The sequence below is a fragment of the Mustela putorius genome, unplaced genomic scaffold, assembly GCF_011764305.1.
Source record: "Mustela putorius furo isolate JIRA1106 unplaced genomic scaffold, ASM1176430v1.1 tig00000695_pilon_pilon_pilon, whole genome shotgun sequence".
Taxonomy (NCBI): Eukaryota; Metazoa; Chordata; class Mammalia; order Carnivora; family Mustelidae; genus Mustela; species Mustela putorius.
In genome coordinates, this window is record NW_025421447.1 from 8,876,692 (window position 1) to 8,894,883 (window position 18,192).

The 18,192-nt window shown below is 57.1% G+C and overlaps 1 protein-coding gene and 1 long non-coding RNA gene across 3 annotated transcripts in view; one reads left to right on the forward strand and one right to left on the reverse strand.

Moving 5' to 3' along the window:
* GAS7 (growth arrest specific 7) overlaps positions 1 to 18,192 on the reverse strand; it is a 199,308-nt gene that overhangs the window by 133,868 nt on the left and 47,248 nt on the right. The gene's annotated exons all lie outside the window — the stretch shown is intronic.
* LOC101679795 lies at positions 10,836 to 16,260 on the forward strand. Its single transcript, XR_200030.3, has 2 exons — positions 10,836 to 11,033; positions 13,324 to 16,260. It is a non-coding gene; the product is annotated as an uncharacterized LOC101679795 (long non-coding RNA).

The following is an 18,192-nucleotide window of genomic DNA, read 5'->3' on the forward strand; positions in this document are numbered from 1 at the left end:
TTCTGCTTGCCGGGACACGTCTGTCTACCCCAAGCCACTTCGGGCAGGCCCCGTGTGGCACGCAGAATGAAACCCACAGGACTTCCCAGGCTCTTTAACGTTGAGGGAAACACGTGGCGAACGTGTGCTGACTCTGCTTACCCACCCCCCAGTTCCCTTCTTTCGGCGCTAATACCTCACTTCTCACAGGGAGTCAGACCTCTCCATTCCCAGGGGGGGGAAACACGACCAACCCCAGACCCAAGGCAAGGGCCCACGAACCAGCCACGTAGTACGTCCCTGGCCCTGGCCACAGCATTTGGCTCTGAAAGGCCACCAGACTCGATAGGACTCGATCTCTCATCTCTCCGCCAGGCCAGACCGGACATTCTCTAAACCAAACCCAAACGAACACAACCAAAGCCAGTTCCGTCATCGGATTCCCAAGAGCCCCGTGGACACTCTGTGCCTTTGCTCATGCTGATTCCTGGGTCTGAGTTGCCCTTCCCTCCTGGCCTCTGGGAATCCTGCGAATCCTTTCACAGTGTGGTCCTCTTGGGGCTGTTCTGAGCCCCTGGGACGTTCTGCGTATGTTTACTGCGGACGCCTGCTTACAGCTGGCCTCTCCCCACGCCCCAAGGGAAGCTGACATGGTAGGGCCACCCACGGTCTTCTCTGCATCTCGCCCAGGAGCTGCTCCATCCGTGCTTCCTACGTGAATGGGAGAAAGAGAGCAGAGCCGAGGGGATGTTCTCCCGTCTCAGCGCGCTCACACACTCTGCAGCGTCTCTGCTGGGTCTCAACCTTCACCAGGCCACTCTCCCTGGGACCCAGAACCTGCTGGGCATGCGAGGCAGGCGAAGCTGATCTGAGGGTCTCCAGGGGCACAGGTGCAAATGCCAAGCCGTGGCCCCCACGAGCTCCGTGGGCTCCCTTCCAGGCTGCTCTGCTTTGCAAATTTTTATAAACCCATGACCTCAGACCCGGAAAAGCTCTCACGGCTCCATGCCTTCAGTCGAATCTGCAGATGGGCCCGGCAGGACCCCACGTGGCAATATCAAGCCTCACTCTGGGTCAGGAAGGAAGGCCGTGTAAAGATGCACACTTCCTTCTGCCTGTGAGACCTTGGGGTGTCCCCGTCTCCTGTATCAGGATGCTTACAGTGCCCCCGTCCTTCCTGGGGAGCTCCTCTGGGGGGCCAGGCAGACAGAGTTGCTGAAGGAGAAGTGACCCAGAGGAGAGAGACACACACGGGGACCCCCCACCCAATCCTCACCTGGAAAACAGGAGGGGCTTCTCGGTGCACATGAAAACCACAGTCCCCATCTGCCCCAGGTAGGCAGGACTCCCCCTTGTCCTTGGCCCCTCTTCCACACTGCCCTGCAGTGATCTTGGGGCTCAACGGGCAGAGAACCCGCTTCCAAGTCTGATCACGAGGCTGGTGGCTACAGAGACGGTAGCTCCTTGCCCCATGAAGAGACGCTTTGGTCCCTGGGTTCTCTCGTGATTCCCGTCATCGCTTTGGGCGACTGGATGTGAAGACTCATGGTACAAGTTGGCTCTCAGTTTTTCAACCAGCTTTGCTCTGCACCGCCGGGCTGTATGGCTCAGGGGGCCCCTCGGTTTGAATGGCTTCTCTGACACTGTCTGAGGGGTCTAGGAGCGGGGGCAGGGGGACTGCCAGACCAGCTGAGCAACTCCCTCCCCAGGCCCAAAGCCCACCAACCCACGAAGCCCATGCATGAGGTAGACCAGATGCCCCGAGGACGTATCCCAGGATCCCATGAGGATTCCAGAAGATGAGTGGGACACGTACATTACTCCTGCTGGCTGACGTGGTAACTCTGTAGGCCTATGGAAGATCAGACACCCTTAGAGTGCTGACTTGGGGGGACTCAAATTATTCACATGGACAGGGGCCCACACCTCCTCACAGCCACCTACCCCCATGGTCACCCCCATGTCGCTCCAGCCCAGATCAACATCAGAATCACCCAGGGAGCTTTTGAAACAGAGGATGCCTTGGGAATGGAAGCTCAATCGAAATCAAAAGACCCAGGCCCTGCGCTTTCATTTTTTGTGTGTTTTGTTTTGTCTTGCTTGTTTTAAATTCCCCAGATCATTCTAGAACATTGAGAACGTTAAATGGACGGCCACGGATCTCACTGCTCGCTACTCTGTCCTAATCATCTAGGTGTCTCTGGGACACACGAGCACCAGGGGGGTTTTGCTACCCAAAGTGGGCTCCGAGGGCAGCAGCAGGAACACGACCCAGGGGCCCCTCGGAAATCCGAACCCGCCGTGTGACAAATCCCCGGGTGATCGGTTCGCACATTCACATTTCGAGAAACACAGCTCGAGCCACGTAGAAACTGTGCTCGGGTTAAACCGTGGGCTGTTTTCCGTCTTCAAAACAACTCAGCGGTTGGTCTTGCCTCACACGTCGCTGAGAAAGACAGGAGCCATCTGACGGCCGCGTGGCTCCAATTCCATCAATGCGTGGCTCCAATTCCATCCTCCTATCCAAGGCCAACTACTGCTTCCTACCTCCTAGCGCATTATACCTAGCTTTCAAAAGAGAGAGAGAGAGAGAAATACATCCTTGGACCCCACTCCTCCAAGCTCTGCCCATTCCTCTGCTTCTCGTCACAGCAAATATGTTCACCGCAAGAGTCGCTGGTGGCCGTGAGCTCTACTTTCTTAGCTCCTACGCCCTCAGACTCACTCCACTGGGCCTGATCTCCCAGTGCCTCTCAGGACCGCCATGCTGCTTACCTTGGAATCTTTTCGAGTCTCTTTGGCCCATCAGCAGTGCACCGCATTTCCTCCTTCTGGAAACCAGGACTCGTCTTGGCTTCCACGACATCTCACATGTCTCGGGTCATCTTTCTGGATCTTCCCCCTATGCCCAGTCTTAAAGGGGGCGGCACGTTCTTGCCGTTCCTCGTTTCTCTATATCCTCACTCTCTTCAGTGACCGGCCCCTGTCCCACAGCATTCCCCCCCCATTCCCTGATGACCCTAAATCCTTATCTCCAGCCCTGACCTCTCCCCATGCCATCTCTCCAGGGATCCTCAGGAGAATTCTCTAACAACCCCCCCCCAAAAAGAACCCCATTTCTCACTGCCAAAGACAAAGCAAACCAAAACAAAACCGGCTCTATACACTTCCTTTTGGCAAATGGCCCATGATCCATCCTGTTCCTTAAGCCCTAAATCTAAGATCATCAAATTCTCCCATTTTGGGGCACCTGGGTGACTCCGTCAGTCAAGCATCTGCCTTCAGCTCAGGTCATGATGGGGTCCTGGGATCGAGGCTTGCATGGGGCTCCCTGCTTAGCGGGGAGCCTGCTTCTCCCTCTCCCCCTGCACATTCTCTCTCTCTCTCTCTCTCACACACACACACACACAAATAAATAAATACAAAATCTTTAAAATTAAAAAAAAAATTATTCCTCCCACCTTCCCCATCCCTTCCCTGTCCACTCTTTTTGGATCGATCTCCAAAAGCCAACTGGGATCCATCCAGAGCTCTGTCTCCGTGGCCGCCACCCTGTCCCCAAGGCACCAGCAGCACTCCCGGACTCATGACAAGGACCTTGCCGGTCTCCTGTTCCACACTTACCCCCTACAATTCACTCCACAACGTGGCAGCCAGAGTGCCCTTACATAGCATTAATCATCTTACATCAACCGTTCGGTAAAACCATTCAAAGGCTTTGCATTACGTCAGAAGAGAGATATGGAGACTACGGAGCCTAATTCACGAAGCAAGAAAGTCTATCTTTTCTCTACCTAACCTCACCTGATTCGCACCGGCCACACAGACCTTAAGCTCCATGATGGTTAGCACAGATGGCATCAGCTTCACCGGGCTATTGAAAGCTACATTTAAATGGGCTAGAACTAAAATAAAACACCCAATTCTGTCCCCCTCTCGGCAGAAAGCTCTGCAGACCATGCTGACCTAACATCTACTTGGATGGGGCAGGTTTGGTTCTCCCTGGTGGCTTTGGCCCTGGCTGTCCCCCTGTCTTCCCCGCCAGCTCTTCCCATGGTGGGTCTAGGCATCGGCTTAAACGTCACCTCCTCAGGGAGGCCCTCCTTGAACACTCCACCTAAAGAAGTCAGCAGTGATTCCTGATCATGGGAACCAAGACTGAACTCTCCACAGATTACTCCTAAGAGTGACGGTTCCAGACTTCACGGAGAATCAGAGGCAACTGGGAAGTTGTTAAGATCACAGGGTCAGGCTCATGGATGTGGGACAGGGTTTGGGTCTCTGTCCTTTTCCCATGTTTCCCAGGTGACTTGGGGACCCACCCATTTCAAGACCCACTGCTTTTTAGAACCTCAGACCTACAACACAGCTGCACGAGCTCTAACCCTTCCCCCCAGTTCAGAACATCTGGGAGGTGACCAAGGCAGGGGATATGCCCTCCTCTCACACAAACATGCTCTTTCAAGTCTTGAAAGTGACTGCCTGTGACAGACCGAAGTTGGTCTCCCAAACACAGGGGCATTCTGATGCCTGGAGTCTGCCAGTAGAAACTTCCTATGACCAAAGCAACTTGGCAGGTGTGATGAAATCAGGGATTCTGAGACGAAGAGGTCATGCTGAACTGTCCAGGTGGGCCTCAGATGTGATCACAAGGGTCTTTCTAAAAGGGAGTCGGGAAGAGCAAAGAGGAAAGATGCCCTGTGAGGTCAGAGTCAAGGAGAAAATCATGTGAGCATGTAACATGTAGTATCATGTGAGCAAAGGAAGAAGCTTCCAGAACACGGAGGAGGAAAGACACAGACACCACATACGCCCAGAGCCTCCAGAAAGAACCAGCCCCTGACACCTTCATTTCAGCTTTACAAGACTCATTTCCAGGGATGCCTGGATGGTTCGGTCAGTTAAGCGTCCGACTCTTGATTTTTGGCTCAGGTCACCATCTCAGGGTCGTGAGATCAAGCCGTGCTCTGGGCTAGCAGGGAATCTGCTTGAGATTCTCTCTCTCCTCCTCCTTCTTTTCTGTCCCTCCCTGACCCTCTCTCTTTGTGGCACAAACACAGAACATTTCTGCCATGACAGCAAGTTCTACTGGACTGTGCTGGCTCGGACCACCTCTCCGAGCATGCTTGGCTCCAGCTCCACCGCCAGGCCCCTGCCTAGAAAAACTCAGAGGGAGAAAAATGCAGCCAGCATACCCCATTCTAGCCCAGAACTCCCTCTTGAGCATGCGTCTTAAGACACAACAGCCAGCCGAGGCGTCTAGAGCTTTCTGGCCCAGCCAGGTCCACCGGCCCATTGCAAAGACTCTATCTTTGGAAACTGGGAAGTAAGAAGTAGCAGGTGAGGCAACCTCCTCACGCAGGGGTGAGGCGGGGGAAGGTGGAGGTTAGAAACAAATTCTGGGAATGTTATCGAGAGCAGCAAATTCCGATGTGGAAAGCAGGCCTCCTTGGAGACCCAAGAAGTTGCAAGGCAAGCCACCGGCCTGCAGGGGCGCTAGACCAGAGCTCAGAAGGCTCCACAGGGCAGAGGGTCTACTCCCTGTGTGGCTCTTTGGAGGCTGGAGAACCCTATCCACTCACATACCCCCTCTCCCCCGCCAAGAGTGACACTGTGGGGACAGACAGGGAGAGAAAGCCAATGGAAAGCAAAGACACAAAATTCCTCTGTACAGAAATCTTCAAAATTTGAAAATACCTGGACTGGCAAGGCTGTAGGGACATGGGGGTCCTAGACATTGCTGGTGGTGCAGGGGGGCGGGAGGGGGGAGGTAAGCCAGAGCTGCCTCCTTGGAGGCAATCTGGCATTTTCCATCAAAATTACAGACAATGGGGCACCTGGGTGGCTCCATCGGTGAAGCATCCGACTCTTGATTTCGGCTCAGGTCATGATCTCAGGGTGGTGGGATCGAGCCTCACAATGGGCTCCACACTCAGCGGGGGGTCTGCTTGGGATTTTCTCTTTCTGCCCCTCCCCCTGCTCTCTCTCTCTCTCTCTCAAATAAATCAATCTTTTCAAAAAAAAAAAAAAAAAATTCCAGACGCTTATCCTCTTTGCTCTAGCTTTTCAACCTCAGGAATTCATCCTTCAGAGATACTCACCCCTGCTCAGCACGACGGACACAGCCAGGTAATCCACAGCAGGTAAAGGTAACAGGAAAAGCCCAGAGGCAACCCATACGCCCATCAGGGAAACAAGTTCGGGAAGGCGGGAAGGAGAAGGAGGATCCTTTCCGTTGACTCAACTCGGGGATGGATGGTTTTCGGTTTTGAAACTCACAGCAGGAGCAAGGTGCAGAGTGGGGTGGGGGGGGTTGGGGGGCGCTAGCACCTGAGGGAGGGAGAGCACAGCTAGTACGTGTTCGTAGATACCTGCACGGCTTCTAGAAGGACCCACGGGAAGCCGGTTAACGTGCTTGCCTCCGGGGAAGAGAAGCGGCGGGTGTCCAGGTCAGGTGTGGGAAGGAGGCCAAGTTTTGACTTTAAATTTTTGAGTCCCTTTTGAAGAGCAGACGTGATCCGTATTTGATAAGCATCAAATTAACAAATGAAGACATGCTTCTGGTATGCAGACGCCACAGAGAGTTTAAAAGGCACCCTTCTGCAGCGAGGCTACGATCTCAGTGGGAAAACGCCGCCTGCCAGGTGAGTCGGCCTAACGTACCCCCCAGGCTCCCCCCAGGCTCCGCCGTTCCCCCTCTCCCTGTAGTTGGCACCCCCCCCCCAAAGGCCAGAGCCTCCAAGGAGACATGCCCAAACTCCGGGCCCTCAGCAGATCTGGGCTATGCTCCCATCTTAGGAAATGACCAGGGGTATCCTCCCCCGCAACCCCGCCTCTGGCTGGCCTTCGGGGCCCTGACCAGGGTGCCACCTCATCCTAAGGACCCCAACAGGGCCGGGTACCCACAGCCACCGCTCCCCAGCCAGCGCCTTCCCAGCCAGGGAAGAACATAAAACAAGTCCCAGGGCTGCCGTCTGATAATCGCTATGGACACCAGACACCAGCCTGCATCGGGTCTGGGTCCAATTAGCCACCCCCACAACAACACCATAGCAACAAAGGTAATATTATTGTTCTAAAAAGAAGAGGAAGAAACCACACACACATACACACACACAGAGCGTTGTGCGATGGCTTTTAAAACCACAAAGATAACGTTTCTCCACACCCGGCAACGGGGGCCTCTCACTTCCGAATGCTGCAGCACATGCAATATTAATCCTCCAGGCTCGGAGCCATGAGGTCTCTACACGACCCCAAGATGTGTGCCCTCCCCGGGAAAAACAGGCGCGAGAACACGTCCCAGGCCAACCTGGAGTGGAGGCTGTGCTCTTCCCTCTGCCTCCCTCTTGGAGGCAGGGAGGCTGGTGGGAAGGGGAGGGTGGCTGGAGGCAGGACGCTCCACGTGGCCCACCCCCTGTCCCTCCGTCTGGCCGTCTGCCTGTCCTCTCGGTGCCAGACCCAGGCAGGGCACTGGGGTTTCGGGGGTGGCATCAATGAGCCACAAACTCATCTTTAGACCTAAATGTGGAAAGCATTAGGCCAAAATGAAGAGACATAAATCAGGAGGGGAGCTCGCGGCACAGAGGAAAACAGCCCTTCTCGCAGAGCAGGCGGCTGCTTCTATTGCACAAGAGTGGAGTGAGTCACCAGCCGGCAGGGGGAGAGCTGGGGAGGGAGGAGGCGGTGACAGCAGGGAGGGGAGCCCCCAGTGGGACGGGGCGGGTGTCCAGGGCGGGCGGGGGGGCGGGGGGCGTAGTGGTGCAAAAACACAGCTGTGGGTTTTCTAGCTTAAGCACACTTCATCGGCAGTCCGGGGGGGAGGGGGGCAAAAGAGCACCTCCCTCCCCAAAGCAGGAAGTGTTTCAAAAACGTGTCCTCCCCAGAGAAGGCAGCGGGAAGGAGCTTTCCCCAACAGCCAACTGGTCACCCCCTACAGCCTGCAGCTGCTTCCTGGGGAAGCAACCCTCGCCCGGGAACACACGCCTCCCCCTGTCCTCCGTGACCCCCACCCAACCAGCCCCGTACTCTTTGGGGGACCCCCCCCGCCCGCCTGCAGTGCCCATCATAGGCACACAGCTCTTGCCTCACCCCTGCTTACCCATCCTTACTGCTGTTTCTTATCTTTTCTTCTTTTCCTTCTTCCAAACACATCAGCCTCCAGGCAAGCTGCTGCTGACAAGCCAAACCCCTCAGGTTCCCTCGTCCCTGGTCCCCAGGGGAACCTCCCAACATCTCTTAAGACCTTGCCTCACACCCCAACTCCGGCTGTGTGCAAGGCACTGGTGGTCCTGGGGGGTGGCTGGGGAGACGGGAGCCCCCCAATCAGGCGATCTGGTGGGTGACACAAAAGCAACGGGACATCTGAGCCCAGGAGGCTCTGGAAGTGAGCCCAGCGGGACCCCTTGGGTTTGAGCAGGACGATGCCTCACAGCATCTCCATTTTGCTCTGGTGAAAGGGGAGGTGAGGAACGGGGACCAGGGGAGCCCTCAGACTCTCATGACAGCCCCCCCACCACCACCGCAAGAAACACACAAACACAGGGCACCCGGGTGGCTCTGTCGGTGACATGTCCGCATTCAGCTCAGGTCCTGATCCCCGAGTCCTGGGATTGAGCCCCACCTCAGGCTCCCTGCTCAGTGGGGATCCTGCTTCTCCCTCTCTCCCTCTCTTTGCCCCTCCCCCACCCCCATTCATACTCCCTTTCCCTTATATTAAAAAAAAAACCAAAAAAACCTGAAAGAAACACACAGGCAAAACAGTGCCCTGCCATGCTTAGCTATCCCACAGCCTCCCCCAGAGAGCAGAGCAAACAGCCGGGCCCCCTGAAGCCACTGGGGCGTTCAGGGGCCCAACAGAAAGCCCTAACTGGGGAGAGGGCTCGTGCGGAAGAGACCCAGGAATGGCCCCATCAGAGGACAGGGTAGAAGAAGAGGGCATTCCAGCCCAGGGAACGCTTGTCCACTCATCCCTCAAAAAATAACTTCCCGAGCAGACATGCCCGCTTGGGCTAACTTGGGACCACAAACCAGGGGGCTCACACCAGCACCAATCTACGGTCTCAGGGTTCTGGAGGTCAGAAGCCTGAAGGGGTCTTGCGGGTCTGAAGCCGAGGCATTAGCAGGGCTGGCCCCTTGCCAGAGGTCCAGGAGAGAACGGCGGAGTCTGGCTCAGCTTCCGGAGGCTGCCGTGTCGTCCCTCGGCATGTGGCCCCTTCCTAGCATGGCTCAGCCTCCCACTTCTAGTCTCACAGCTACTCCTGAAGCGGCCATCCTGCCTGCATCGTACATGAAGGAGCCCGGTCATCACGCTGAGCCCCCGCCGCAGGGAAGCCAGCGCCCCTCCTCATCTCGACAGCATTCACGTCACTGTACCTGCAGAACCAGAGCGTGGTGTGGGTACCTGTCCGGGGCTCTGGACTGGACATCTCCGGGGGCCCCACATGGGCTGCAAAGGCTCTCGCAAGGAAGCATGCCCGGGACGTTTGCAGGGACACGGTGGAGGCCGGCTGGCAGGGGGAGGAGGAGCGGGATGGGGCTGGGGGGTGGACACTGAGGTCACATGGTGCCCTGCCAGCCCCAGAGGCCACTTCCTCGGCTCGACTCCACCGTCGTGGGAACCCGTCACCATGTCCTGAGGAGACGCGGGATGTGTCCTCAGACTTGTTAGTTAAGAACAGATGGGACCCTGGCAGAGCAGCCAGGCGGTGACCACAAGAGTCCGGGGGCCCAAGGACAGCGGCTTCGGCCCACCAAGAGGATGGCGGCCGGGGAGTGGCAAGAAGAGGCTGCATTTTCTACAAATCTCTTTGGAAGGAAGCATCCACATGTGTACCTGCAAACTGAACATGGGAAGGGGGGGTGGACGACAGGGAGTCGAAGAGTTTGTGGGCTGTGACACAAGCAGCTGTAATGACACACCTGCCCTTTACTGGAAGTCGGCAGGGGGCTCGGACCTGAAGGGAGGGACCAGGTGTGATGTCTGGAGCCACAGTATCCTCGGCAGAGCCGCGAGGCCGAGAGCAAATGGCTGAGCAGCACCTGGAAGCAGGCTTGCCATTCCCAGAGCCGCAGACTCCTGCCAGGGGACGCTGCCCGAGGTCTGGGCTGGGAATCTGGGTCTGGCCGTGACCTCGCGAGGAATGGGAAGCACCCGGGGTGCGGAGATGGCAGCGACTACCCTGGATTAAGCGGGTGAGCCGGGCACTGGTTGGAAAGCAGATGAGTAAACAGGGATTTCGCCTTCGCCCTCAATTGCTCAACCAGGATTTTCCACTTCCCACGGCCCCGCAGGGCGGGAACCGCGTTGCAGGGCAGGGAGGGGGTGGGCGGGATTCAGGAATGTGGTCCTAACAGGCTCCAAAAATCCTGAGCTACACCAGCTCCCAGCTCCAATCACTCACTACCTGGTCAGCTCCTGGGTGGCAGGGGGATTCAGGAAGTTTCTTCCATCTCGGAGCCAGCGAGATCCTCCTCCGGGGACCCACACATGGCGAGGACAGCAGGGCCGAGGGCAGGCGGCCCGAGGTGTGGGCACCTCCCAGGGGACGCAGGTCCTCCCCTCCCACTGGACACGAGCGAGCGCTCCCGGGGCCCCCCTCACCCATTCATTCATCTGACAAACGCGGAGTGAGGACCTCCCAAGTGCCAGGTGCTGTTTCGGGACACTTGGGGCACGTCTGTGGCAAAACAGAAGAGAAAGAAAGGAAAACAAAAAAAAACAAAAAAACACCACCTCTGCCTTCACTCAGTGTTCATTCCAGCACAGGGCGGAGGGGAGGGAGGGGCAGAGCATTCATTTTTATTTATTTTTTTTATTTATTTGACAGAACACAAGTAGGCAGAGAGGCAGGCAGAGAGAGAGGAGGAAGCAGGCTCCCTGCTGAGCAGAGAGCCCGATGCGGGACTTGATCCCAGGACCCTGAGATCATGACCTGAGCCGAAGGCAGCGGCTTAACCCACTGAGCCACCCAGGCGCCCGGGGCAGAGCATTCAAATAAGAGATACGGAAACTATAAAGAACATGACATGATGACAAGGAAACGAACAACCAGGTAAGGGGAGCCCGGAGTCTGGGGTAGAGTGGAGGGTGGGTGGCGATTTTCAACAGGGCGCGATGTTCGTGGTGGACGATCTTCCTAGCTCTTCCCATTCCTTTCTTCCTTCTGCCTTTCCTGAGCTCACCCAGCAGGCAGTTCCTGCAGCTCACCCCAGGCCTGCCCCCAGGCACGATGCTTCCACAAAATGTGCATTTTATTGAAGGGTAGACATGAAGACAACACATTCTAGAAGAGTCCAAAGGAGCAGAAACGTGTCTCGTGGGATTCCTGCGAATGTGCCCATCGCCACGGAACAGGAAGCCTGCTGGATGGGGGGACGGCACCGGGGGACCCTCCCAAGAGTGTCTGGTTCTTGGTCCCCGGTTGGCTTCCCTCCTCCCGCTTCCCGCCCCTCGGCCGACCCCGTGGTCACCACTGCGACCACCATGACCCAGGTTCCCGGAAAACTGCACTCTTCTCACCGCCAGAAACCGCAACTCCGGAAGCCACCCACGGAATGTCCCAGCCGCAGGCCCAGCTGCCGCACAAAGCATCACTGGTTTTCGGGGACCTTCAGCTAACCGGTCCACTCCACGCTTCACTCGCAACATTGCCGAGGGCGGTGCCCACCCCAGGATGGAGGGGACCCCGCAGGTTACCCTCTCCTGTGATGGGAGCGTCTCTGTTGGGCTGGGGGACCGCTTCACGGGGCTGTGCTCGCTCCCAGGTCCAAAGCAGCCTGGTGGCAGAGAAGGGGCCGGAGGGGAGGTCACACCTAGGGTCCTCATGCCTCTGACCCCAACTTGGAACTCTTACCGGCAGCGCTAACCATGCAAGGGAAATGCAAGTGAGCAAGTGAACGGAAAACCCAGGCTTTTCCTGTTCGGAGGCAAGTCAAGGCTGACTTTGGGTACACATCCCTGACAGTGTCCTGGCCTGTGGACCCCCCCGGCTCCTCCCAGGAGGCATCCAGCTGTGAGCCAGCTGGCCTGGGGCTGGCCTCAGTGAGGCTGCAGTGGAAGAGACAGCTACCCGGAGCTGGTCCAGCCGCCGTCCAGCTCCCTCCGCCTTGCCCTAAACTCATCCGGTCTCATCTCCCCCTTCCCCACCCCACCCCAGAGTTGTGAGGACTTGAAAAGTTGAAATATCACGGCTTTTCCTTCCTGTCCCACGACAGAGTCTCCCCCAAATGTTTCAGCTACTCTGGGACTCGATCCCCACATGGCCAGCAGAAGATCCCAAAAGCACAAGGATCAGAGTCGGCAGCTGGGGGACAGGGAAGATGTGAAGAGAAGAAGGCAGCTCCGGGCACTTGCCCTCCCCATCTCAACCTATCCTACCTCCCCTCGCCTCCCCTCCCCTCCGCTCCCCTCACTCCCCACCATCGGCTTGCCTTCATGGCTGCTCCACCAAAGCAAAGGCCTGCTGGGACCCCAAACTGGGGACAACTCGCTGCGACATTGGGGGTGCAGATACATTTAAGATGGAGGGTCTGAGGGGTCCCCACTCCCCTCTACGGCATGGGGATGCAGAAGGACTACAGGGAAAGCGACCGGCGGCTTCCATCGTAGGCTCTGGCGCGAGATGGTCTGCGTACAAATCCTGTCAGCTTTCCCATCTGTAAAATGGGCCTGATCACACCTCATGAGTGTGTTGTGAGGATCCGACGAGTTCATGAAGAAAGGCGCAGTGTTTAGCACAGTGCCTAGAAGACAGTGCATTGTCTATAAACGCTGCCTATCATTACTACATATTTCTAAACCAGCAGATCCGTTTGGAAACGCATGGCTGGGCACGCGTCTGAGAAACTAGAGATCTCATCCGGTCTCCCGAGACTGCTTCCCTAGTCCTCGATATCAACCTCTGACCTACGCTTCTCCACCCCATTCCTTCCGACCAAGTCTCGGAGGCCCCGGAGACTGGGTCTCGGGGGGAGGCCTGGGGAGGTCAGGGGTGCCCTGACATAAGGGTGGAGGGAGTTGTGATCGGAATCCCCCAAGAGGAGGCGTACTCACCTGCAAACAGAGGCAGCACCACTCTCCCCCACCACCCAGGGGACCGCACCGCGGAAACCCCAAAAGCCTCAGAAACGGTCCAGCCGCTGTGTCAGTGCATCCTGCCTGCCCTGGGAGACGTGTCCTTTGAGCACTTTCTTCCTGGTAGAGCAGCTGGTGTCCAAGCCAGAGGCTTTCAGGAGCCCTCCCAGGCTGAGCCAGAGAACCAGACACAGGGGCACGCTCCCCAAACACGGGCGTGTATGCGTGCGGCCCTATTCAAATACTCAGCAATATGCTTGTTTTCTCAGATCCGGTGAGGAGCCCCCACCAGAAGGGGCAGCCTCGCCCCGCTGGCCTCACAGCCACCTCCGTGCCTGCTGGAAAGCCCCCGGCTCGCGGTGGAGAACCCCGGCGTCCCATCACAGCTCTGCAGCACCAACGAGCTCCTGACGGACACAGAGCTCCATGTCTTCACCCAGAAACCCAGAACGTGACCTCATCCGCTTGCAGAATCAACTGAAATGTGTGAAAATGTGCAAGCTGTAAGGTTTTTGATTTTGGTTTTTTGTTTTGGGTTGTTTTTTTTTTTTAGGTTGAATGGAAGACTCCATGTTCAAACAAATATTTTCCGATCTCTTAATCTGAAAATGTCTTTTGGTGGACGAGGTACCCAGCAGTATGCCGTGGCCCTCGGCGCGCACTGGAGTGCCCTGACGGACCGGGGAGAGCACCAAGACCTGTTTGCAAACAGCACCCGTGTGCATCAGAAACCTCCTGGAAAAGGCATCAAACCCAGATTTCCAGGCCCCGCGGCCAGTTTCTGCCCAAGAAGGTCCAGGGTGCAGCCCGGGGTCATGCATGGCCAGCAAGCTCCCAGGTCACGCCACGGCTCCTGGGGCCAGTCGGGGACCGCACTTTGAGAAGCCCCGCCCTCCACACTGGAAGGCTGGATCACCCAGCATGGTCCCAAGGACAGCCCAGGAACACTTCCAGGGCCGAGGTCGGTTAAGAGGGCCTGGTCCGGTCCCGCGGCTGGAGTGATGGATGCGAGGCTGTTGCACCTGCCACCTCGGTCACAGGCGGGGCTGAAGACAGGAGCCCCAGCACCCCATTAGCACACACGACCGGGAGCCCCTGCCGGTTCCCATTTCCTGCACCTGGGGGTTGCAGAAGGGGGCCACATAGATGCCAAGACGCCACCTTCAACACCCAGCCCACTCTCCTCCCTATCCTCCAAGCCAGGGCTCCGTGCCTCCCTTCCAGAATAAACTGCAGTGGCTACTCAGCAAGTATCAAGATGGGGAGGGTGGAGACCGGGACCCCAGGGAAGAGAGGGAGCACAGCAGAGCCCCAGGACAGCTGAGTGGAGGCCAAACCCCTCCATCCTGAGCAGAGCCTGGAGACAGTGGTCTCTGCGAAGGGGGGTGGGGGGGCAGGCACGCATGCACACTGCACCCAGTGTCCAGCCACACAATGCACAAGGGGCCGCCGGGGCAGGCGGCCAGGGCCCACTCATGCCAGTACCATCTGGGAGCCCTTGCCAGGCCTCGGAGGGCCGGCAGAAGAAGCTGGACTCTGTCCTGGGGCACAGTCGGGCTCTATTCTTATCTCAAGGGGGAATGCGTGACCCTCCTTGCCGTGAATGGGGGCCCCTGGTGAGACGGAGGAGGAAACAGAGCCGGCACTGTGCCCTGGAGGGCTCCCCACACGGCTCCCGGCTCCGACCAGCCCCTCGTGGCGGGGCCTTGCACAGCTTCTGACAAGGACAGGCCAGACTGGCGGCAGCCGAGGAACTGGACCGCCCTGGGCACGCCGGCCCCCCCCCTCGCGCAGCAGGCCGCCAGGCTCCCAGGTGAGACCCACAGGACCAGGCCCTCGAGGCAATGCAGCTTGCCAGATCCTGAAGGAAGCAGTCCAGCTATGCTCCGCACCCATCAACAACCCCCCTGCCTGCGCAGCAAACATGCCCCCACCAACCCCCCCCAGTTACCATCTGCACTGGGAATACTTGACCTCAAGGGGCCCGCGTGACCCCGACCTTCATGTATCGAATACTTCTAGATCTCATAGCGCAGACGAAGAACCCGCATGAGAACCAGAGCTGCCACTGTGTACCCAGAGATCCAAGTCACCGATCTCCTGAGTCTGCCAGTAGGAAAGCCCTTTGTGGGGGGTTCAATGACCAGTGTGGGGGAGGTAGGGGTACCAGGAAATTCTGGAGGGCTGGGGGGGTGGACAGAAGAGAAGCTACAGAAGCCAGAGTCATCGGGGGAGGGCTTAAAATAACTATTTACTTGTCACCCATCCCATGCCACGGCTGTGGCTCTGGTGTGATTACTCCCACGGTAAAGATGAGAAAACAGAGGCCCCGAGAAGACAAGAGCCGTTCCTCACGTTGTTGAGTCAGAGCCCAGGTCAGCACGCGGGCCTTCAATCCAGCACACTCTTTCCATGACAGCGGCCCCCTGCCCGGTGCCCGCGGGACGTGGAAGGACACACAGGAGCGAGGCATGGGGAAGAGTGTGAGTGATCAAGGGACTATCAAACTTGTCACTACGAGCTGAGTTCCCTTTTTACATTCTCCCTCTTAAAAAAAAGGGGGGAGAGAGGAAAAAAGGAAAAAAGAAAAAAGCTCTGGGTAGGCCTGCCAATCCCAGTCTTGGCCAACAAATGGGGCGTTGAGTCATTCCAAGGGCTGTGAATCGGTACAACCTTTCCGAAGAGCAAACCAATTTCAGTGCGAGAAGATGTCATCGTGAGGATGGTCGGTGCCAGGGATTTTAACAGTCAAAAAAAAAAAAAAAGGAAGCAACCTCAGTGTCCATCACTAGGGGATTAATAAATAATAATAAACAGTTCATCCAAACAACGAACTAATAGCAAACACCAAAAAGAATGCCTTAAAGACGCACGCTAAGATAGAAAGACTGTCAATAAATTTAAGCGTCAAGAAAGAACCCAGGCTGCATGACTAGATGCGTAATATGTCAAAGAAGAGGGAGAGGGGACCGTCCTCTTTCCCAGCAGGACGAGAGAAGGAGGTAAGGGTAAGAGCCTGATGGGGGTGGCATTGGGGTGGTGCTGGGAAGGAGGCCAGGGTGGGGGGGCGTCCAGTGGACGTGGATGGTGGGAGCCACTGGAGAAGTCAGGCTAAGTTCTATTTTGTCCTCCTTTGGATCGGCCTTAAAGGATGATGAAAACATCCGGAAAATATTTAGCTAGTAAACCTTTGAGAAGCCCGTTCACCCTGCTGTATTTATGAACGCTTCCTGCCCTTTCCCCCCAGCCCACACACACACACACACACACACACACACACACACACACACACACAGGACTGTCCAAAGGACTCCCATCACGGAACCGTGGGGAGCTAGACAAGGTGCACCCCAGGAGCTCTCTGGGTCTCCCTGCTGAGAGTGCTGCCAGTTTGTGGTCCCGACTCAGCCTCCGAAGTCGCCCCCCAAGTCTGCAGGGGACCCCACAGTAGGGGCTGAGCCTGGAGACGCCAACACACCAGGGGCAACCGAGGCGGTAGCTCAGGGCAGGCGCGGGTTAAGTGGGTCTTTCTTGCTTTCCTCTGACCAGGGGAAGCATCTGCTTTGACTCCTCCTTCTGGGGAACTCGTCAGAGCGCGCAGGGAGGGAAACCGGGAACGACGAATGAGTGTGAGGAAGAGGGACGGAATTCACGTGCACACTCACACTCGTGTGCCCTCGCGATCTCCTCCATTCCCGAAAAGTCCCCAGAATTCGGGGAAGCTGTTCATTGGTCAAGCAGCAGCTCTGTGTTTGGAGGGTTAGGGGCCAATCCCCTGAGGTGGGGCTGTGGGAAGAAAACACATTCTGGAACTGACCAGACGCTAGTTCTCACCCCAACCATAGCAGGACAGACAGAGCCAGCTGGTTCTGGGTTCAAATCCCAGCTCAGACCCTTAAGCGAAGCTAAACAATCTTCCGTCACTTTGTGGCATCTCCGTTTGCTCGACGGGAGGGTGACCGGTAAGGCTGACCAGACACAGCACCGGAGCCTGGGTGTCTAGAAACCTGCGTGTGCGTGTGGGCTGCTTACTGGATGGGCGACCTTGGGTGAGTCACCACCCGTCCCTAGCACCCCATTTCCTAGGCAAAGAGAAGGGTTACAAGGAGGCTGTTGTGGGTTTTGGCCAGTGCACTGTGTGGTCTGTTGCTGTTTTCCATTTGAATCAATACCGACATTATAAGATGGGGACCTTTGGGATTTCCAGCTGGGCCTGTGATCCCTACGGTTGGCTGACTGGCTGACGCTGTCTATTTCCAATGGCACATAATTCCTGGGATCTCTGCAGGGGAGGGGGCCCTACCTGGCCCCTGACATCTGAACCTGTCACCACCATCTGAGATGATCGAACATCCCAGGATTGTGGGTATCAGCCCCACTCTGAACGCGGAAATTAACTCATCAACAGTGACTAGGTGGGGAGCCCTGGGAGGGAGGCAGCCGGCCCCCACGAACCCCTCCTTGGACCCGGCTCCGGCTTCCATCAGAGGGACTCCTGGGTTCCGGGGGTCACTGCCTGGCCTTGCCTCGGTTGCAATCTGTAGTGTGGAGGCGGGCCAGGGCGGGTGGCTCGGCCAGGGGCTGGGGCTTTTGTTAGCTGTCTCCAGGCTCTGGAAGAGACCAGGGTCTGCAGTACTGCCGGGAACGCTCATTTCTCCTTGGTTCCAGAACCCCAGCCAGCTTCCCCGGAAGCATTTCAGCTGTGCACTCATGGAGGGACAGGCTCGTGGCTGGAGGCTACAGCTTGCGAACTTGATTTTGGAAAACACTAGCTGAACCAGGGCGGAGAATGATTCCCCTCCAAGAACAGGACAGCTGTCTCCAGCAGCCCTAAGCCCCCAGGCCCAGGCAGGTTCCAACCCGGGCTCAGTGGAACCCAGGGCAGAGAGCTCCGAATACATCTTGGAGCCGCTGAGCCTCTCTCCAAAAATGCTGATTCACCACAAGAACCCCACCAAGATCTGAGCCAACTCCTGGACCACCGCGGGGAGAACAGAGGCTCTGGACAGAGCACAAGCAAACACTGAGTTAGGGACCTACACAGCTGGGATTAGCTAATCCCCTGCTCTCGGGGGGGGGTTTGCCTGGGGTGGGCGCCCAGGAGCAGCAGCGCCTGCAGGAGGAGACAGTGGGGGGGA